This window comes from Cervus elaphus, chromosome 18 (genome assembly GCF_910594005.1).
Source record: "Cervus elaphus chromosome 18, mCerEla1.1, whole genome shotgun sequence".
In the NCBI taxonomy this organism is placed as follows: domain Eukaryota; kingdom Metazoa; phylum Chordata; class Mammalia; order Artiodactyla; family Cervidae; genus Cervus; species Cervus elaphus.
This window is the reverse complement of record NC_057832.1, coordinates 101,028,365-101,051,756: the sequence shown is the minus strand read 5'-3', so window position 1 is coordinate 101,051,756 and position 23,392 is coordinate 101,028,365. Positions and strand designations below refer to the sequence as shown.

At 43.7% G+C, this 23,392-nt stretch overlaps 1 non-coding gene and 1 pseudogene across 1 annotated transcript; both read right to left on the bottom strand.

Moving 5' to 3' along the window:
* Nucleotides 1-9,988: 9,988 nt before the first annotated feature.
* LOC122673878 lies at nucleotides 9,989-11,894 on the bottom strand (annotated as a pseudogene).
* Nucleotides 11,895-19,908: 8,014 nt separating this feature from the next.
* Nucleotides 19,909-20,015, bottom strand: LOC122674932. Its single transcript, XR_006335096.1, has one exon. It is a non-coding gene; the product is annotated as a U6 spliceosomal RNA (small nuclear RNA).
* Between the last annotated feature and the right edge of the window lie 3,377 nt (nucleotides 20,016-23,392).

The window sequence follows — 23,392 nt, the reverse complement described above, 5'->3', positions numbered from 1 at the left end:
TCAGTTCTACATTTTCTTTATGATGCCTTTATTTCTTTATTGTGTCTTTTTATCCAGTAGAGTAGATCCTCCTTTCTTCTTCTTTAAAATTACCCCTACTTTTCCCCTTTTGCTCTAACATGTGCATTTTAGAATACATTCCATGAAAAAAATATTCCTTGGATTGAGTTCATGCGTTGACTTTATAGATTAATTAGAGAAGAATTGACATCTTTTTAGAATAAATGTTTCCTGTCAGTGTCAGGATTAATATCTATATTTAGGTATTTTTTACTGCAAACATTTTTACAGCTTCTCTCATAGCTCAGTTGGTAAAGAATCTGTCTGCAGCGCAGGAGACCCCAGTTCGATTTCTCAGTTGGGAAGATCTGCTGGAGAAGGGAAAGGCTACCCACTCCAGTATTCTGGCTTGGAGAATTCCATGGACTCTATAGTTTGCTATAGACTTGGGTTTGCTCAGAGTTAGACACAACGGAGCGACTCTCACTTTCACTTGTACTGCAGACATAATTTTTATACCTTACCTTTTTACTAAATACTACATTTTGCATGTTAGTAAGTACATTTCTTTATCAACAATTTAAGGACTACATAACCATCCATTTACTTAACTGTGCCCCTGTTGACATTTAGATCGACCCAATTTGCAATGATGATCTTTGAACTCACATTTTTCCTATCACAAAATTGTGTATAAATACTCACCTGTGTTTTATTCATGTGATGCTAGGGTGTGTTTTATAATTAACATTTATCTGGAATAGATTCACATGTAAGATGTGAAAAAAACATTTAGCTTATATTCTCCCCATGTGGTTGGCCAGCATTCACATACTGTCCTTTTGATTTGACTTTGCCTTTTTCGTTTCACTATCAAGGAATGATCAGCAGTGTCCATACCTCAATAGATGGTTGAATAAAGGAAGCAATTTTTGCTATTTGTTTTATTTTCAGGTGTGTTACTCTTCCATTGGTCTGTTTGTTGATTCTGGATCTACACCATACTGTCTTAATTATTAGAGTTGGTAGAACAGGATCCTTCATCATCATCTGTACTGTTATTATTTTTCAGATTTTTCTGGGATATTTCTATATCATTTCTCTTTCAGATCAACTTTAAACAGTCGGTCACTTTCCCTCTAGAACTGTTATGATTTTGATTGACAGTATGTTAGTTTCCTGAGAAAATTTTAAAATCATTTATATTTTAATTTTCTGGCCCAATGAGTACTGCATATTCATCTAGCTTTCGAATTCTGGAACTTTTTGGTTAGCGAAGATAAATCCCCAGATTTCTCTTTCAATTAAAATTCAAGGCAATTAAAGAAATCCATTGCAGCAAACCGAATCGTGCCACATGTTTATTCTGTAGACAAATGTGTTTCTATATTGAGCAGCCCTTCCGAGACTCTGGCCTCCTTGCTACAGAACACGGCTCAGATGGTGCCACATGTGCGCTGACTGGACGGATTCTTGAAGAGACATGGTTCTGTGCTCTTTGGTCAAAGGGCTCTTGGAATGCCCTTTCTCCCTCACATCCTTAAAAGAATTCTGTGCCTCTCCTTCTCAGGTTCACCTTTTTGTGATACGGAAATAGGACACAGAGCCTGCAGCACGTGGGAGGGAGGGCTGTGGCTCTTTTTCACACCTGCTGGATTCTGGCAGCAGTATTTGCTGAGTGAGGATGGGGGCTGGTTTGTCATGTGTTTTCACAGAGCTCTGATGGCTCCAGGCCAGCCCATTTAGCCTTTGTCTTTTTTCCTTGCATAAAATTGCCTATTTTTCACTTCAGATGAGAGTGTTAGGCGCTCAGAGATGTCTGTTCCTGTTTCACATGCACGCCATCTGTGGTCCCTGGTGTCTGAGGCTCCCAGATCGGCCCGAGTGTCTGTCGGTCAGCGTACAGAGTGGCCGGGGTCGCAGCCCGTGTATGTCCCTGTTGGCGCGGCACCCACCCAAAGCACCGTGGCATCAGTGTTGTGGACGGAGCTCTTGAAAGTTTGAGTACTTTTAGAAAAGTTGCAAGCGTAGTGCAGAGTTCCCATACGTCCCCCACCCAGTTACCCCAGTTGCTTACTCTTACATTATCATATCTGTCACCATTAAGGAACAAACATTGGTTCCTTAGTATTAACTAAAGTCCACTGACTTCAGTATTAACTAAAAGTTTATTCAGATTTCACTGTTTTTCCCTAATGTCCTTTTCCTGTTTCGGGATCCACCCACATTACATCACATTACATCTTGTCATGTCTCCTTAATTTCCTCTGGTCTGTAACAGTTACTTAGGTTTGCCTTGTTTTTGATGATGTCGCTTTTGAGGAATACTGGACAGATGTTTTGTTGACCGCCCCTGAGTGCAGATTTCTCTCCTGTTTTTCTGATTATTAGCCTAGTTGTAGGGTTCTGAGAGGAGGACCACGGAGGTGAAGTGACATTCTTATCACCTGTGTCCAGGGAACATGCTATCATCGTGACATGATGGCACTGACCTTGATCACCTGACCAGGGTAGTGATCAGTTCTTCACTGTAATGTATTCTCCCCCCTCCCCTGTTAGGATACTCTACTATTTGGAAGCAAGTCAGTAAGCACAATATAGTCCCAATGTAAGAGGTTTGTTAATTGTCTTATCTGTCTGGCGTGTGTGCTCAGTTGTGTCTGACTCTTGGCGACTGCATGGACTGTAGCCCGCCAGGCTCCTCCGTCCAGGGGATTCTCCAGGCAAGAATACTGGAGTGGGTTGCCATTTCCTCCTCCAGGGGATCTTCTCAACCTGGGGATTGAACCCAGGTCTTCTGAGTCTCCTGCATTGGCAGGTGGGTTCTTTACCACTGAGCCTTGAAAGACCCTGTGTTTAAACCATGCCTATTGTTTTTTGTACTTTGTGTTTAAAGCCTTAAGCATCAATAAAAGTTGCCTGGCCCTAAGAAGGACTTGAAGTAGTTTCTCAAGTCCTGGGAGGAATGTTTCCCAAAACAATGTTTCTCCTAGTCTTTGTTTGTTTGTTTTATTGGTTTTATTTAAAAATCTTTGGATCCTATGTGTTAAATTCGTGTACTACATGGGCTACTCCGTTGGAACCTTAGGAGTTCACATTTCCAGATTGCTTGTTGTGTCATTTGTGGGGTGAAATTCCAATGAATGTTGACTTTTTGATTTGATTAGTCCTTTGAGCTCAATTCAGATGACTACATTTTGCCTTCAAGTCCATTTCTAAAGAAGAATGAAAGAAGAAGAATGTTTTATTGTTTTAGCATACAATAGGAATGTCCTCAAAATGAAATATATAAAAATTATGTTTTTGTTCATCAAATCATCATTGTATGTGCTCTTAGGGAACCTACCATTTCAAAAAACATTGTAATGACTTCGTGATGCTGAAAATAACCAATTTTGCAAGTCCACATTTGCAGACACTTAATTTCATCCACAGGCGCGCACGTTTCATTAAGGTGCACTGGTTAAAGTGTATTTTCGGAACATTAGAGCTTTGTGTTCCCTCTTCATATGACTGTGAACTCATTTAAGAAGTTTTTTTGAGCATGTTAGAGGATTTTGTCTTTAAGTCCATCTTAACATCCAGTACTAGAGGGGAAAGTTCAAAAAGTATATTTTAAGAAAAATTTTGCTCACTTCATGGTCACTCGGTATGACAGCTCAAAAACAGAATAATGTTTTTAATCAACCGCAGGGGAAATCCTTTCCCTGGCCCCTCAGTTCCACTTTTAGCCAGTCAGAAGAGTCTTCAATTCATGTGGGGGGATTCCCACGGGTTCTATAATAAGTCTCTCTTGAAGCTGTAGAATGTGTGTGGAGTGGAGGGCCGTGCGGCACACATTCTCTCTCTCAGTTGTGAGTGCTGTTCGGCATACCAGTGTTTTTACTATTACTCATCCCCTTTTCTAAGTAGAGATGTGCAAGAGTGAGAAAGGCTGAGCCTTATAAAATGAATAGAAAAAATTAGTTTGTTCCCAGGTCAGTCAAAGGCCTATTAAGTATAAGATCTCTGGATTTATACCAGCTCTTTTTTCCTGCAGTAAGTAATGAAAACCCTACAGAACTTTTGGAGACAGGAGTGCGGCGGCACCCCACCCCCCCACCAGCTACCTTCTGCTGCACCCACGGGCCTACTCCGATTAGCTGCAGGCTCTCCTGTCCTTGGTACGCAGGGTCAGGCGTCCTTTTACTGCTCAGTTCTGGCAGGTCTGTGTCCTGCAGTTATCATCAGGTCAGATTCTAAAGACTGGAAATGATCTTCAGAAAGATAATAACTGGTGGGCCATTTGGGGGAAACTGCCAGGCTGAAGAGCCATGACACAGCCCAGGGGATTGGTATACTCTGACAGGGGCAGTCAGAGGGCCTCGAGCCGGCCACCTGTGTCGTGCTGTGCTTCCTCGGGCCCTGGGGAGATGCCGTGGCTTCTGCAAGGACAGAGTGGTGTTTGCACCCCCTTTCACTCCCTGACCCTGTCCTGCCAGGAACCTGTGAGACCCCAGCAGTAAACAAGAGGCGGCCATCCACTCCACCACTCTCACGCACACTTGCAGGTTTGAGTACAGAATGGAAGTTGTCCTCCATGAAAGGATATCTCCTGGCAGGTACACAGGAGGTGGTGCCTGAGTGTCCTCTGCCGTATCCCCCACACCATGCCCAGGCCTCGGTGGGGTTCATTCTTGGGAAAAGCGCTCTAGAGATATGAAAGATTGGGGGAGGTGGCAGGGAACAGAGGCTGTCTTCCCTGTAAGGCATTTGCAAGTCCTTCCCGCCCCATCCGAAAGCCAACCAGCAGTTAAAAAAGTTTCCCCTGAGTTTTCCTGGTGCTTCTGCAGACCTTTATACCTCAAAAACTTAAATAACATATTTTCATGAAAAACTAAACTTTTTTGTTCCTCTGCCTAGCAGAGTCCCATCTGTGAGGGTCTTTGGGCATTGCTTTCCATCTTTTATTTCCCTCCTTTTTATGTTGCTTCTCCTCTAAAATCCCCTTCATTTTTCCTCTGGTGGCAAAACTTCAGGGAGTGGTGCATTTGATCCACCTCCTGCTGGGCTGGCTGTGCTCTCCAGTGGACTTGAGACAGTCTGTAGGGTCCTTGTGTGCCTGCTCTGAGCCGGGTCTGCTGGAGAGGGCTTCATGGGCTGCCTGGTGGAGCCCAGTCCCCCTCAGTCCAGAACCAGTTTGCATCTCAGGGATGGTTTTGAAGCTGCACAGGGAATACCTCTTGCAGTAAATTCTTTTCCAGCTTCCTCTCTTTCCTACATTCATTCATTCAACAAACATCAGTTGCCCATTTTAAGCCAGGCTCGGATTAGGTGTGCATGCTAAATCGCTTCAGTCATGTCCGACTCTTTGCGACCCTGTGGACTATATCCCACCAGGCGCCTCTGTCCATGGGATTTTTCAGACAAGAATACTGGAGTGGGTTGCCATGCCCTCCTCCAGAGGATCTTTCTGACCCAGGGATCGAACCTGCATCTCATGTCTTCTACATTGGCAGGTGGGTTCTTTACCTCCAGCGCCACCCCGGAAGCCCCTGATAAGGTGGGGGATACAGAAATAAAAAAAGCCCAGCACCGTCTTCAGTAAGCCTACAGTCTGGGGAAATAAATAGAAAGCAGTGTGCTAACAGCTCTTGATTACAGAAGCACCCAGTAGGGCCGGCAGACCAGACACTCATGGCAGAACATTCTGGAAAAACTGACAGATGACCTAGGTTTGGGAGGCTGGGAGGTGGGGGAGACGATGGGATTTGGTCATGGAAGGGGAGCGAGAGCCAGGGGCCATCTCAGGCCCTCGAGGTGCTCCTGGGGGACATTGCTGCTTATTCAAAGGCCTTCAGAATCTAGAGACTGAGGAACATGCTTAGAACTGCAGGGTGTTAGGACCTGCTTGAGGTTAGTGTTTGTTAAAGACAGCTCCTCAGACAGTTGAGTTATGAGCACATGCCAGCGTTTTGCTAACAGTTTTGCAGTGAGAGGAAAGAGGCCCCTGGTAGGTGTATTCAGAATCACTCTTAGTAGGAAGAATGATTAAATCATCACTGAAAAGCATGTCTGGTTGCAAATCCTTAGACTAGACTCTTAACTGATAGTTGACAACTAACTGGGTGAGTGGTATTGCGTTCCCCAGAATAGACCTTAATCTTCTCCAGGTTCACTAGAAAAATTGCATAGGAAAGAAAACATTTTATCTGGAATGTTGTTGATGTCTTTCCACTAGGATGTTGTGAATTTCACAGTAGGCAACTTGGTTCTGTTCCAGACCAGGTTCTGGGAAGATTTTCTTTAATAGGTTCAACGGGGGGGAGGTGGAGTTAGGAATTAGTAATCATTAATAGGTTTTCCTCCAGAAGAGTCAGTTTTAGGTTTTTAATTTGAATAATAATTGTTACCACCACAGTAAAAGAGATGATGATGATGTTAAGTTGATAATGGAAAGATGTTAGAGGGAGAGCTCAGGAAAGAGTGGAGACCCTTCCCGTGGGCGGTGGGCCCATTCTTCCCTCCCTCCCCTTCCACAGGCCCGGTCCATCTCTGCCCGAAACATCAGAAGCAGTGACAACTAGGGAATCACCTGCACCCGGCCTTGGCCCTGAAGCTCTGCTCTGCGTTTCTGCCCTAATTCCCTGTACTTACGTAAGGTTCTGTCCTTTCTCAGAAACGTGCGGGCTGAACCTACTACTTCAGCCTCCTTTAGTACATCTGCTGTTTGTTAAAATAGAACCTTCAGAGGTGCCCTTGCCCCAGGTTACTACCCCTTGGCGTGCAACGATCTGCACTGTGTTTTCTGGTCTCTGTTTGACGATGTCGTGGTGTCATTCTGGGCACAGATGTAGCTAGGTTTGCAAGAATTGTCAGGGAACCTGAACTTGGGGCAGGTCTCAGTGATCTTCGGGGTCACATCCCTCTGACCGGATTCTTCTTTGACAAATGTCTCTGTGGTGGTTTTGTTCCAATGTTTTCTCTGTTCTCTCTTATTATTATGTTTAATTACTGTCTTGTCAACATACTGCCAGAAAAATAACCGTCCATAACTACGTGATATGGATTGTGCAGGCCTATTTTGAGAATACACATTTCTCTTCTAAACCTGATGGAAATAGGGACTCGCCCTTAACTTTTATTCCTGTTAAAAACATATATTCAAAATAATTCTTCTTCTTTTTTTAATTGTTATCCAGGTTGCAAAAATATCTACCTCTCAGAATTCAGGAGGACCTACTTTGTGGGAGCAAAAATAGTGAGTCATACCTGCAAGCTTGGAAACGAGAGTTCACTTGTGCTTCTTCATCCAGTTGGGAAGTTTCCTAGGCAACCATTTATGCAGCAATTAAAAGATGAGTTAAGAGGTATGTCCATGGACATTTTAATCCTCAGATGCAGTCCCTGTCAGATTGAAACCTCAGTTTTCATCTTTTCATTTAAAATAAGTAAATGAAAAAGCTTTAATACTTAATTATAGAAAAACACACTATTAAGATATGTTGTATGTTTTATGCGTTATCTGCTTAATGCTCTTTCTCTGATGGGAGTGTTTTGTATATATTAATGCTGGCTTGTATGGGAAAGGAGAATAGAATTTACTGCTTGAAATGATTTCATTTAGCTGTGAAGTTGTTTGGAAAAGCAGATATCTTCTCATGTGCCTGTATCTGAGTTTGTTATTATCAGTAGAGTTTCCAGCATGTGGACCAGGGAGGTCCATTAATCATTTGTTTCTTCTGTGTTCACACTTGAGTTTATATCTCTCCAGATATGTCAGTTGTTTCAGTCTTCCTTAGAAGGTGTCCTGCTCTGTGGCTTGAGGGAAAATGTGGAAGGGAGTGAGGAACTCTTCCAGCAAATAGACACAACCTTGGTTTACTAAAGACTTTCCTCTAGCTCTTCACCCTCATCCTTTTTATGTAGGTTTCTACCTGGATTAAAACCTGGGCTTCCCTGGTAGCTCAGATGGTAAAGCGTCTGCCTACAATGAGGGAGACCTGGGTTTGATCCCTGGGTTGGGAAGATCCCCTGGAGAAGGAAATGGCAACCCACTCCAGTATTCATACCTGGAAAATCCCATGGACCAAGGAGCCTGGTGGGCTGCAGTCCATGGGGTCGCAAAGAGTCAGACATGACTGAGCAACTTCACTTCTACTTGGATTGTCCAGGAGGATATGGTAAACATTTCTCTTCCTTTGTGAAACACTTAGTACTCCCAGACTTTCTTTAACATGGACTTGCACTAAATTCCATTTTAATGAATAAGGTGGCTTCTGTTCGTGCACCAGTGAGAGAGGAAGGTCCCCCTAGTTGTGTGACTAGATTCATTTTCAGTCGTGTCAGAGAGAATCTGAGGAGAACCAGAATATTAGAGTACCAGTGGTGCTAATTTTAATAGGGCTACGCTGTGATCCCGCATCAGGGGTTCTGTAGAAATGTTAAACCCAAGATGAAACCTAAATATTGGCTGTTTGTAACTGGAGACGCAGAGAAGGCACCTCCCAGCTCAGAGGGCCTGAGGGCTTTGTGAGTGACTTGAGCTTGTAGGCACAATCATTTGCACTTTCTTTTGGATGCCTCAGTTGATTCCCTCTGCCACCAACAACTTGGCTACTCTCCTACTGCAGAAGTGTGACCGATGAAGTAGGTGCACTCTGTCGTTATGGTTTTCCATTTCCTCCCTGGGTATCTTGGTCTGTGGAAGAAATGGTAACGAGTCCTGGTAAAGTCAAGCCTCCAGGCTCTTTGAGTGAGAATGTACCAGTTCTCAGAGTCTCAATGTATCTGAGCCACAGAATGCTTAAGAAGTCCTTTATGATACTGACCTTTTAGTGGTACTGACAATGCAATTCTAGTCTTAATTTTAACTTCTTTCATTTCATATTTCATACGTATTTGAAATGGCAGGCTGTAGTTCATGGACTTCCTTAGGTTATTTTTAAACAAGGTGGATTGTAAATAGGATAATGCCTTGGCTTGTTTTTAATATCTATGTTGCCACATTTTTTTGTGAAATAAAAATTGGTTTACCAGTTGATTCATGGTGTTAATTCACCTCACGTCTCCTATTTGCCAGTCACAGTACTAGGCCCTGGAGACATAAAGATTAAGACCTAATCTCTTATTTTAAAGGTGCTAACATGGGACAGAAGGAAAGACATGCAAATAAGTATTGTTATAAGAACAGCGAACACTTGTGTTGCATTTACTGTGTGCTGGAAACTGTTCCAAGTGCTTTCTAGGCATTAACTTCATCTCATGAATTAATACAAAAGCCCTATGATGTTTGTACTGTTATTCTCTCTATTCTTTTTTTTAGAGTATAAAAATTTATTACATATACAGAATATTACTACTAACAAATGCAGATAGGCAAGGATACCACGGTATGAGAGGGAGGACGGCTAGCTCTTTGGAGAGTGAACAGGTTGGGTGACTTGGAGCCTCGTGCCATGCGGGTTGGCCAGTCAGATGGGAAAGCACATGCCAAACTGCAGGGACGTCAGGGCGTCTGGTGACTGCTCTGGGTGTCCGCTGCCTTCTGATCTCATCTGGGGCTTCGAAGGACGCCACACCCAGAAACAAGGGTCTTCCTAAGCGAAGGGGCTTCCTAGGGTGGGCCAGGCTTGTCTCTGAAGTCACGGCAACACCAGTGTCAGCAGTGTGTTTAATTGGATTATTTCCACAAACGACACATGATGTTTCTAACCATCACACTTCAGTGAAATACAGAACATGAAGTTACCGGCTGTGGGAAGAGAAGGCAGCACCTTCCGGTCCCAGTTGGTCTGGGGTAAGCGCTGGGGGGAGGTTTCTTTTTAAACGGAGCCCCTCATTTCAATGTACAAAAGAATTACTCTGATCGGTATTACTGTATTGAAAACAAAATGGACTAGAAAGCAAATACTACTCTATGTTGGGGTGAAAATGGGAGGAAAGAATGAGTCCTTCAAAGCGGGAGGCAGACAGTTGGGGAAGGTTCTGTGGCCGTGACCCTTGGCGGTCACTCACGCTGCTCCATCTTTACTGTTGGTGGTCTCAGGGAGATCCGGTTTCTCTTTTTCTTTCCTTTTGTATTTGCTTGGAAGTTTCGCCAGCTGTCCACGCTACCATCTAGACTTTGCTAAAACATTTTTCTGCTACTCCCTTTCTCATTTGGCTTTTGCTTGAGCTTCAGTCTCTTCCTCCCATTGTTGCTTCCTTTCATGCATCTCTTCGGCTTCTCTCTCTTTCCTTTTAAGGAAAAGAAAGCTCAGCAAAGAGTTGCATGGTCTGTTTGTATACTGCTTGTTTGAACAGCTCAGGGTCATCCTCCTCCACATTCGTAGGCCTTCCTTCCATCTTTAATTGCTTTTTTCACTCTTTAACGGTGTGTTTCACATCTTCTTTTCCTGCCTGAATTACATCTAGGGCCCTGTTCTTTTGCTCCCAATCCAGTGGCAACTTGTAAGCTTTGTCCACAGCTTCAAAGCCTTTTGTGCTCTGTCAGCATCATCTTGATTTTTGTCAGGATGCACCAGTATGGATAATTGCCGAAATGTCTTTTTTTATTTCTTCATCTGTCACTTTGGGATCTATCTGAAGAACCTCAAATGGGTTCAAATTGAAGTAGGAAGAACCAGGAGGAGTCAGTCTTTCAATCTGATTTTTGGACATTAGAACTGAATCTCTCTTCTCTGTTTGTTTCACCTCACTGTGAGTGAAATCACTCCATTGTGTCTGACTCTTTGTGACCCCATGAACTGTAGCCTGCCAGGCTCCTCCATCCATGGACTTTTCTAAGCAAGAGTACTGGAGTGGATTGCCATTTCCTTCTCCAGGGGATCTTCCTGACGCAGGGATTGAACCTGGGTCTCCCGCACTGCGGGCAGACGCTTTTACCATCTGAGCCACCCGGGAATCAGAAGGTCATAAATGCTTCCTCCATGCTCGCTCCTCCCCACTGAAGCCCTGCTCTCTCGTGGAGCCGCCATTTCCCCGCCCCAGCGACCACGTGACTCTATTTTCTCTCTTTTATACATGGATAAATTAGGGCAGAGAGAGGTTAAGCATTTGTCCAGGGTCATAAAGCTTGTTTTGGTTGACAGTCAAATGTAGTAAGATACAGAAAGAGAGCTTCCTATGGAATGCTCTGGCAGAACAAGGGGCATCCACCCGAGGGGCTGGGGAATGGAGGTGTGTTGTTATGCCGTCTGCCCAGAGGAGAGGATCCCTGAACAAGTCCTGTTCAGAGGGCTGGGAGAATCACATTTCTCCAGGAAATACTTCTTCATTAACATAAAGACTGCATCGTATATGAGTTCATAGGTGGAGTCAGTGACGAATACTGGAAGATGAGGGGATAGTAGAAATTTACCAGATCCCTGTATCTTCTATCTAAATGATAAGGAAAAAGATCTCCAGTTTTGAGGCAGATCTTTGTCCCCAGTTGATAAAAGGTATAGTAAAAAAAAAAAAATGGCTTTTGAGAAAATCTAATAGAAATGTTAATCTAGTTGCACTCTTTAGACATGTAGGATAGATTTGTGAACTTCTGAAGATTCTACAATGAATGCCCAGTCACTGAAGATTTTATCTTGGAAAACCTGAGTTTTTCTACCAGTGTTTATTTTATATAAATGCACAAGAAAGATTGGATTACATCTTTCAGGTAAAAAATGGGCAGAACTACCTGATTTAGGTAGATTAGTTTCATCATTACAGAGATGAAAAGCTATTCAGAAGCTGGGCCGGGGCCCACGCCAGGCAAGGCTGTGCTGGATCTTTGCTTTTCCACCTTCCCATCCACCCCCTACTCTGTGGAGCCTCAGCCCTGTGTGTAACCATCCTTGCAACCCCTGTACCCCAGCAGGTGACTCTTACATGCCGACGTCCTCGTTATTCCCACTCATCACTGATGACTGCCTCATCGTCCTCCACCCTGCCCCAGCTTCATGGGATCATCCACTTCCTTTCGTGACTGTTCGTCATCACCAGTGATCTTCTCACCAGTTCCCCTCAGCTCCCCACTTCCTAGACCTTGTCCACTCACGGCTCAGATCAGTAAGTCTGAAATTCCTTCCTTGACCACACCCTCTCGTCCATCCCACCCTCCGCCTCGCATTTGTTCTCACTGAAACTCAGCCTTAGTTCCTTCCTGTCTTCGTTCCCTCTTACCCATGTGGAATCCATGGTCCAGGTTTTAAGTAACTCTCCTGACCTGTTTGTCCTTTTGCTTGCACCTGCACTGCTGAGCACTGTTGGCGTGAATCATACAATGAGGTGGATTGGTACCTGTTTGCATAAATGGAGGGATTGGTTGCCCAGTAAGTACTGAACAGCACTTGCATCCTTTGATTCTGGTTAGCTATCCTTCTGATTCTTCATGGTGCCTGTTAGTTACTAAGCTAACATCAAACTCACGATGCTTCTCCTGTCTTACTCTCATCTGCTGATGTGCTTCTGCAGTGGGAGCTCTTGTTCCACCCACCACCCAGCCTTCTCTGGCCCTTGGCATCCATGACCTGATGACTTCTTAGGTTTTCATCCACCTTTCATACTGTCTGAATCGTCTTTGTAGGTTTCATTTCTATCACACTGACTTCTGTCATAAGGCAAAGTACACGTGTCTGTTTTTCTGAGTACAGTAAAGTGTTACTGTGCTTCTGTCCTTTGCCTTCTGTGGGAGGAAAGCTGGAATTTACTGCAGGGTGGCAGGTTCCTGGCGCTCTTGTGCTGTGTGCATGTGAGTACCTAGAGCTTCACTCCATGACCTTAGCCAGATGCCACGCCAGGCCACACACAGGAGCCACCTCCCTCCGGTGCTGGATGGTTCTGTACTGTGCAAAGATAGTGCCCTAGGGCTTATTCCACATGGTTGCAGTGGAAATTTTGATTGGCATCTTTCAGATTAGAAATGGGCAGGAATTTCCCAGAGAGTTTGGTTTTATTATTACAGTGTTCTAATAAAAACATTGTCTTCAGTGTGGCTCACCTTTGCAGATTATCAAGGTGCAGTGAGGTGAGAGTTCTGGCCCCCACCTCTGCTAAGTAAACCTCAGCTGTTGTTCTTGTCTCTGCCTTCGTGTGCTAACTCTGATCTGCTCTTGGAGGGCGGCTGCCCACTCTCCTGCTGCTCCTTGTAAATGCTGCCTCTCTGCGGCTCCTTACGCCTCTCACTGTTTTCCCCCTTCTCTTCTTTGTCTCATCTCTTTGGTTGCCTTTCACATAAAAATAGGAACATTTAATAGACACTATTCTTTGATTTATTAATTATTTCATTCCAGAGCCATGCATTCAGGGATACAGAGATTTAGAGTATGAATGATATGGCGCTGCCCTTGTGGTGGTCATATGAAACCATCTACATGTGGGATTCCAGTACATGATTAAAGTCTGTGCTGGGCATTACATTGACACAATTTCATACGGTCTCTAAAGAATCCTGTAAGGTTGCCGAGACGATCCACACTTTACAGAGGAGGCTCCGAAAATGGTCATTTCCTCAAGATCCCTTAAATGGCAGGTCACTTGGTGGGAACACCATCTGAGTTTGGGCTGCAAATCTCATGTTCTTAACTACTGTAGATGCAGTTTTTCTTCTCTCCCGTGTTTCCTCTCTCAAAGGCTGACTGTACACAGTAGAATTCATGATACAGTAATAGACTGTTTGCACACCGAGTGTTGACTTTACATTTATAGTGAGGAATTGTAGAACTAAGTAGCTGAAAGTCATGTGTGGTGGTGTTTTTATTCTTCCACATGTGATAATGTTTTATTCAGGATGATTGCTGGATGGCAGTGTCCTTACTCTGCCTGAAAATTATACCACCTTTGTTCAGCTTATGGTGCATTTGGTGTCACTGTGATTCTTGTGTGTAGCATATTCTCACCAAGGTATTTTATTTGCCCCTCTGTTACCTTCTAAAGGCCAGCTTCAGACTTAGGCCTTGACATGCTTCACTACAGGTCTGATATTTTAAGTGGCTTCACAGAGGGTATGTTGGAACCACTTCCAGATCACTGAGGATGACGGTTTAGCCCAATTTTAGCTGCTTTGATTAGCTGGAAACGAACTCTGCCTCCTCTGGAGGAGCCTGAGCTGACTGCATCCTGGGCTGGACTTGGCGACACTGATGTGCCCCAGCTTCACTGCCCTTGAGAGAGCTCCCAGGTCCTGACTGTCATACTACCCTCTCTCCCAACTCTTTGTTTGTATTATTTTACTCTAGAGAAGCAATTTATGATTATTCTGAGAGAGTCTTCTATGAAATTTGTATTGTTTTACTCTAGAGAAGCAGTTTATGATTATTCTGAGAGACTCTTCTATGAGAACTAGCTATTAATTTGTTCAGTAGATGTTTCTTGAGCATCACCACCAGCCAGGCTCTCTGAATGCTGGGGCCATATTAGAACCCAAAACAAAACTTCTGTCCACTGGAGCTTCTGTTCTGGGGTGGGAGGCGCCCAGGAAACCAGTGAACACGTGCTGTGATGCCACATGGTGATGAAGGCTGCAACGAAAGTATGGCTAAGGAAAGAGGTGGGAGAAGTGGGAGGGCGGGGTGTGCAGCTATGTTCCCCACGTCCCAGGCTGCTCGGCGCAGGTGACAGTTAACCAAGGACCTGTGTCTTTGTTAGCTTGGGCTGCTGTAACAAATGTAACATAGATGGGCAGTTTAACGACTTTTATTTCTCACACACTTCTGGAGTCTGGAAGTCTTGAGATCAGGGGCCAGCAGGTGCTTGTCGAGGACTCTTCCTGATTTCAGACAGTTGCCTTCTTCCTGTATCCTCACAGGGTGGAGAGAAAGATCATTTCTCTTGAGCCTCTTCTTACAAGGACACTAATTCCCATCATGGGGGCTCCATCCTCATGACCTGATCAACTCCCAGGACTACCACCTCCGAATACCATCACAGTGGGGTTCGGCTTCAACCCGTGAATTCTGGGGGATGCAAACATTTGGTCCCCAGCCCTCGGTGGAGGAAGAGCACTCCAGGCTCAGGGAGCTGACGGTTGGGAGGCTCTGGGAGGAGACTGTGCTTGGCTTGTCAGAGGAACAGCTCTGTCCGCAGAACAGGCAGCAGAGGAAAGAGCATTTGGAAATGAAGTTGGAGAGAGACCAGGGTCCAGTCCATGTAAGGCATGAGGAGCCGTTCTGAATAGGGGAAAGATGTATTAAGACTTGTTATTTTAAAAGGTCACTTTGGATGCCCTTGGGGGTTTGGGGGTCAAAAGCAGAAGCTGGTGTGGTTTAGATGAGAGGTGGTGTGCCGGAGGTGGGTTGGTAGCTCAGTCTGGATTGGGGAAGAGACACTTGGATTAGGGACACTGAGAATAGAGCTGGTGCATTTTCCTGATAAGTCATTTGTGAGGTATGAACGAAAGAAGAGCCAAAGATAACTGAGGTTTTTAGACTGAACAACTAGGTGAAGGAAGGTGCCATTTACTGAGATGGAGAAAGTAAGGGTTGTGTTGCAGGAGAGAGAGATGGGGCATGAGAGGATGGTCACATCTCAGGTCATCTTCAGACCCCTGGGACAGCTGCTGAGTGTGAGTTCTTGGCTTTGTGCAGGAAAGAATTCAAGAGCAAGCCTTAGTAGAGTGAATAAAGATTTATTACGGGAGAAACATACTCCACAGACAGAGCGTGGGCCAACTTTGAAGGCAAGAGGCCCGAGGGTATGGGGTTGTCGGTTGTTATAGGGATGGGTAATGTCGTAGGCTAATGAGTGGGAGGAGTATTCCAGCTATTTTGGGGAAGGGGTGGGGATTTCTAGGATTTGGCCCACCGCCCACTTTTTGATCTTTATAGTTGGCCTTGTAACTGTCATGGTGCCTGTGGGTATGCCATTTAGCTTGCTGATGTGTTACAATGAGTGTATGCTGAGGCTCAAGGTCTACTGGAAGTATAACTCATCCATCATTTTGGACCTAGTTGATTCTAACCAGTTTATATCATGTCATCGGCCTATGTCATTCTTTTAAAGTTTGTGCTCTACCCACTGTTGTCTCAGTTGGTAGGGAAAGATGTTGGTATGAAAAAGGATTTCATAGTCAAGTATCTTTTGGAAGCATGGTTCTAGGGCATGATCAGGACAACTGGAGTAGACGTGACAAAAGACAAGTGAAAGTGAAAGTCGCTCAGTCGTGTCCGACTCTGCGACCCCATGGACTATACAGAGTAGCCTTTTCTTCTCCAGGGGATCTTCCCAACCCAGGGATTGAACCCAGGTTTCCCGCGTTGCAGGCAGATTCTTTACCAGCTTAGCCACAAGGGAAGCCCAAGAATACTGGAGTGGGTAGCCTATCCCTTCTCCATGAGATCTTCCCAAGCCAAGAATAGAACCAGGGTCTCCTGCATTGCAGGCAGATTCTTTACCAACTGAGCTATGAGGGAAGCCCGACAAAAGACAGGGAGGAGGCTAAAGAAAACCATTTTTCTTTATTTCCCTGTCTTTCCCTCTTAACTGTTGTCACCGAGAGTCACTGTATATTATTGTAGTACCTAGGAAAAAACAGTTCAGTCCAGCGATTTGTCAGTTTACTCAAACAACTGATTTGACATTTTAATTGACCACAATCATCATGATTGCACTTGTTGAAGCCAGAGCAGTCAAGGGTGCCTTCAAAGTTTCCTGAGGGATTTTCTCAGCATTACAGAGCAGGAAGGTGGCGTTTGCCCTCAGTGTTAGATTGGCAGAATACTGAGTGTGGGAGGTCCTTAGGGAATTCGTGTAGGCAATAGCAGAATAAGTTGGAAAACTACTAACATAGACTAACTTGAGAGCAACAAACAGATCAGCAGCTGAGTTAGAATACGTGGTGTTGGAGAGGATCCATTTAGATTCTCCAGGGCCCTAATGGGCCCTCCCAGAGTTCAGGATGGATTCTGCAGTGTAACTGGAAACGGCTAAGGGGAAGGGAGCTCGAAAGGCTTGGTTGAGAAGAATGGGAAGGATTTTTGTGGGTTTTTTTCAGGTGAAGTAACATAAAGTTAGCCATTTCAAACTCAACAGGGACATTTAATACATTAATATTGTACAACCACCACCTCTGCCAAGTTCCAAACATTTTCATCACCTGCAAAGAAATCTCAGTAACCATCAAGTAGTCATGCCTTATTTCCCCTTTGTCCTAGCCTGGACCAGCATTTTCACATCATCTTTTGTATGGGGCACAAAAAAGCAACTTTGATAACGGTTGAATGCACAGGCTGCTTCTGACCAAGGAGCCTAGGTTAGGGATGCCACTGTTTTACAGGCATTGTTTGAGAATACCAGCTTGCCCCCATACCTGGAGACCTTGGGACCTGTGGGAAGCTGCAGCAGTTTCCTCAAAAACTCAAGAGAAGCTACTGGGCTTGTGGGAAGCTCAGCTTGACTCAGTCCTCCGTCCTGCAAAAAGGTGCCTTTGGCTTCCCAGCAGATGATCTTGGAAAAACGTATGTGTTGAGGTGACCCAGAGGTTAAACCCACTTTAAGGCAGCTCTGCTCATTCCCGCACAACTACAAACAGGCACAGTTAAAGGTAGCATGTGAAGTGACCTTCCCAGCCTTGCCTGGTGTGCATCTGGCATCACCATTTGGTTGCTGAGGGCATCAAGAAATTACATAGAGGAATGAGAACACTGGGCCTTCCCAGGTGGCTCTGTGGTAAAGAATTCACCTGTCAGTGGAGGAGACTCAGGAGATGTGCGTTGAATCCCTGGGTCGAGAAGATCGCCTGGAGTACGAAATGGCAACCCACTCCAGTATTTCTTGCTTGGAGAATTCCATGGACAGAGGAGCCTGGCAGAATACAGTCCATGGGGCCCCAAAGAGCTGGACACAATTGAATGACTGAGTACACACGCACATTGAATCATTAGTGTGTTCTTTCAAACTGGAATTTATAAGATCATAAGGTCTCGAGACTTGGCCACACTCTTGTTATTTGAAAATGCCACTGTCCCAGGTGTTCCAACAACCAAATGTTGGAAACCTAATAGTAAGATTTCTAGGACACTCAGTGAGCTATATGAAGGTAGTAGAGAAAAATACACAGAGTAGAAGGAATTTTAATTCTTTCTTTTGTCCTCTTGTTATGGACTGTATGTTTGTGTCTACACCTGCAAGCTTGCTTATTGAAGCCCTAACCCCCAATGTTATGGTATTTAGAGGTGGGGCCTTTGGGAGATAATCGGTTTAGAAGACACGAGAATGGTGTCCCCATGAGGGATCAGTGTCCTTGTAAGAAGAGGAAGCTCAGAGCTTTATTTCCCTATCTGCACCCCCGTGAGAGGACACAGTGAAAAGGGGTCTGTCTCCAAGCCAGGAAGAGAGCTCTCATCAGAACCCAATCATCTGGCACCCTCATCTTGGACTTACAACCTCCAGTACTAATAAGTTTTTTGTGGTTTAAGCCACCCATTCTGTGGAATTTGTTATGGAGGCCTGGGCTAGTAAGACCCTGCCCCTTCATATTTATTTGTTTAATGAGCTAGCTATAGGTGCCAGTTGTATGAAACTAGATAATTAAAAAACACTACAGTGGTTTGTAAAGTTTAAGTAAAAATCTATCTTCCCTTTAAGAAGATAGAAGAGGTAAGACCTCTTGAAGGGTCTTACCATAGGATCACAAAGAGTCAGACATGACTGAGTGACTAACACAACACTTTGAAGTTGCCTTTTAACAGTTTGAGGTTTATTCTTCTAGATCATACCATCCAACAGGCTGGCCATTTGCCACTTGTGGCTATTTTAATTAATTAAAATTAAATATAAGTAAAGATCCCATTCCTCCATCAATTACTGGCCATCCTCCAAGCACTCAGTAGCGAAATAACCCTGTTGGACAGGGTAGGCAGAGAACATTTTCATCACCACAGAATGTGCTTTTCAGCAGAACCGTTTTAGATAAATTCTATTCACACACAAACGTGTGTGTATATATATATATGCACACATTTATGTGTGTAGCTGGCATAGTATTATACATATGCTTCTGAAACTTGTTTTTTCCACCCAACAGAGAAACTGTTAATTTAGTGTGATGCACACGTAATATCATGCCAGGAAAATTATAAAACAGAGTGCATCATCAAACATAGAGTTTCAGTACAGTAAAACTATTTCAGTTTCAGATTTTAAAGGTAGTTGCAGCATATCTCTTAAGGCTTGCTCCAACTTTAGCTAGAGAAATTATTTTTAGAAATAGTCCACTCAGCCTTGGATATGTCAAGATAGAAGATTCAGGAGATGTAGCTTGAGCTTAATCCATCATGCTTGCCATACATACTTATACACACGTTTCCCATGTGTCCCTCTTTTATAACAGGGATTGTAATCTTTTTCTGTTTATCCACTATTCAGTAGAAGAGGTCTGTCCGAAAGGGTAGCCACTAGGCACACATGGTTATTTAAATTAAGTTAAACTACAAATTCAGTTCCTCAGTTGTACTGACACATTTCAAGTAACCATTAGCCACATGTGGCTGGCATGTATGGGTGCTGGGCAGCGTGGCTACAGAATGTCGCCATTTTGCTGACGGTCCATGTGGACAGTGTTGCACTGGAAGCTTCTTTCAAATAGCTTTCTCATTAAATGTAATGATTTTTACACAGGTGATTAATGGGGGATGTGCCAGAATTTATGGGGCTGTGTGGAGAGCTTGCCCTTCCCACTCAAGATTGTAATTCTTCCCTGTGAAGACACATGTTCCTTGAACTATTTGTTGAGAACTAGTGTCCCATAGGAAGTTAATTGTGGGGAAGAATATTGGTACCAAGAGCTTTTCAAGGTTAGAATATTACTTTGTGATAATTGGTGATGCACACAAACTGTTAAATAGCACCTCTATGTACAGGGAATGTTGCTGTTCAATTTAGAAAGTAAATTAGTTACAGTGAGTGCAGACGAAAAAATATGTCGAAGCTCTTTATTTTTTTTTTCTTTTTTCTAAAAATATGGAACGCTTCACGAATTTGCGTGTCATCCTTGCGCAGGGGCCACGCTAATCTTCTCTGTATCGTTCCAATTTTAGTATATGTGCTGCCGAAGCGAGCACTGTCAAAGCTCTTTAGAATGAGAAAAGAATAGGATACTGGAAATGCATTTTTTTGGTGCAAACAGAATGTGTTCATGTTGACATTTATGTTTGAAACTACATAACCTGGACAGCTTCACAGGAAACAGTAAGAATAGTTTTCTCTGGGAAGGGAAACAGTGTAAGGGAAACAGAACAGAATGGCTTTTCACTGATGCTCTTTTCTTAATGTCCCTATGTGCTTGTTAGAAAAAAATCAATACAGCAATTAAGGAAAAAATAAAAGACACCCTTAAAATGTGCAGAATGTAGGATAGATTGTTTAAGGAAATAAGGGTCGCATAAGATACAAAGATTTAAACAGTTGAGTAATAGCAGAGGGCTGGCCAGAGCTTTCACAGCATGCCAGGACCCAGGGTTGGTGCACCATTTCCTACAGACTGCTTATTTTGCAGCAATTAAAACTATTTAAAACTTTTTTAAAATTACATTTAATTTAATATATTTTTAAAGGAAAAATATTCCTAATATTGATTTCTTTTTTTTAATGCAAGCTTTCTTGACACTTGTGGAATATAGCTTAGGATTTAAACTCTAGGAAATTACTGACCCAGAAAAATCTAGGCTGGGTCCCTGCACTCCAGCTTCAGTTTTTCAGGAAGATGGATACTGGTGTTAACTGGGTTTAATTGGAAGGGTGACAGGCTCCAGTTTATTCAGCACATGCTGCCCACGTGTGTCACACGCGCACGGAGTAGAGACCTTAGCAGTCTACACTGCTCCGTTTCCTCCCCATCCTGTACTTAGAGCTACTACCAGTTCCAAGAGGTGACAGGGCCCAGCAGCCTGGAAGTGGGGCAGTGGGACAAGCTGCTTTCTTCCACCATCAGAGTCTCTGTATTTCAGCCTTCAGGAGACCATGGCATTGAAAATGGAGTGTTAGTTTTTGAAAAGAGAACCCTGTGATTCAGTAACATTGACTTTTTTCTATTAAAGCTAGTTTCTTTTTCAGAAAAGGAAACTAAGGGGAAAATAACTAGTGAGGGGTACATTACGTCCTAAACTGCATATGTTACAAAGGAAATCTTGTTTGTTGTGGAGTTTTAAGGCACAGCTTCCCCAAGGCAAGGGTAATTTTCAAAATGGTTAGCAATCAGTACAGCCTCAGAATCCAGACATTCTGAATGGATGCCGACTTAAATAACTGGTGTTGGCTGTCCCCATGGGAACAGGCTGGATGTAACCGTGGCAGCTCTGTGGCCATGAGACTAACTTCTGGTTAATGGGAAGTGCGTTACCATGTGATCCTTTCCAGAACCTCCCTTAAGGGATCGTATGTGTCCCTTTTGCCCTGTCATTATTTATCATTCCCAATCCGCTGTCTAGGATGTAGATGCCACCATCCTGGCCCATGAAGTTGAACCATAGGTGATCAAGAAACGCAGCAGTGGAGTGCCACACTTGCCCCCCTGGACTTTTTCCTGAGAAAGAAAGAAACTTCTCTTGTTTAAACTGCTGGTACTTTGGGCTTCCTGTCTCTCTAAGCCAAACCTGATTCTAACTAATGTAGGTCCCTGCCATGTTAGGTAGATTCAGTTTTATTTTATTTAAAACTCCCAATTATCCTGTGAACTAGGTAATTCTTGTTCTCATTTAAGGGGTTAGGAATTTGAGGTTAAATAAAAATTAAATAACTTGCCCAAATGTACCCAGCTAGAGCCAGCCTTTGAATCCATGTCTGATCTTTCTGATACTAAATCATCAGAAGCTTAATCCTTGCTTTAGTAATTCATAGAAGCATGAAGAAGGGCATGTGGCATATGGTTTTGTAACATTCACGCTTTGGCAGAGCCCCAATTTTGTGGATTTTTTAAAAGGACGTTGGGTTTTTCAGAGAAATTCATTTGTGGCTTTTTGAATGTGACAAACATGTTAACAATTTTTCAGTCAATAATACTTATCAGAAAAGTTTTTTTTTTTTTTTAATTTCAAAGAAACCTATGTTGTTTCTCTGCCAGTATTTGCTTAATTGTAATTTGCTAATGGGGATGTTTCATAGAAAAAGGGAATTGTTCATAAAGAGATCTTGTAGTTCATTTTCTTGAATTATGTCTCTGTGGAAGAAAGTTGGGGATTTTTCAGAATTATTCTTACTCTGCAGCAACTCCGGACCATGCCCTGTGTTTGCTGTGTGATCGTGCAGAAATTAAGATGACAGTGGAATGAAGGTAATAGGTTTTCCGGATGGTCACAGGGGGCAGCCTGTGTGGCCGCTATGTCTGCAGTGCAGACACAGAACGGAGGCCTGGGAGGGCTGTGAGCTGAGCTGCTCTGGGCTGGGGTGGAGCGCGCAGGCCAGCAGCTGCTGCCCAGAGCACAGGGAGGGCCCAGCAGACCTGAGGAGGCTGGTGAACTGGTCCAGTGCAAACAGCCGTTTGGCAGCAGAAGCTGCAGTAGAGACCAGGCTCTTACCAGCTGCCCAGGCTCCTGTTGGTCCTCTGGGTGCCACTTCAAGTTCACTCAGTCAATGCAGAGCAGACATTTAATTGGTTCAGAACAGCCATCTCTGAGTGTATTTCTGGGAACACTTGGATCTGCAGGGTTTGCTGTGTGAAAAAGGATCCTATGGCAAACAACTTGGGAGAAATGCTGTGTTCTAACAGCTTTCCTGAAAATTCGCAGGGCGCACTTAGCATGATAAAAGTCTAAGATGTTGAGACTTTAACTTTACTAAACAGTCTCTGAAACTTACTTGAAAATGAAATTTGTATCTTTATAAATTTAACGTCCTATGGAACTACTTCATGACTGTTTTAATCAGCAGTTAATAATGGTTTTGGAGATTGATGTTTGAGTGGGTTGAGTTCCTGAGGAAATACAAGATTTGAATCTTAACAACATGGGACTTCTCCTGGGGTCCTGTTTGCTCTTATTTTCCAGGCCATATTCTTTAAAGTTCAGTGCCTCTCTGCTTGTGTATTTCACAGAAGCAAATCTTGAACGTTTGAAAGGCCCTTTGAGGTCATCTAATTTGGCCTCTTCATTTGCTAGGTGAAGAAAGTAGGATTTAGAAAGATTAAGTCACTTGCCAAAGGCCAAACAGTTAATAAATAAGTGAGGGTGCTAGAGCCAAGATCTCTTAATGTACCATTAGTCAATTCCTGGTGAAAATCACTGGAGTTATGTAGTTCCTTACTTTCAAGACTTTTTTTTTTTTTAACAATATCCGTATTGGGATGGGATAAGACCAAAAAAGTGGATGTTTGCTTTCCTGTCAAGGCTTGGGAGAGGTAAAGTGAGCCAAAGAGGATGTGCCCACAGGGGCAGAGATGGAGTTCAGTAAAAGGAGTCCTGCAGAGGAAAGCAGGAGCCTAGATCAGGAGTGTCTTGAAAGATCA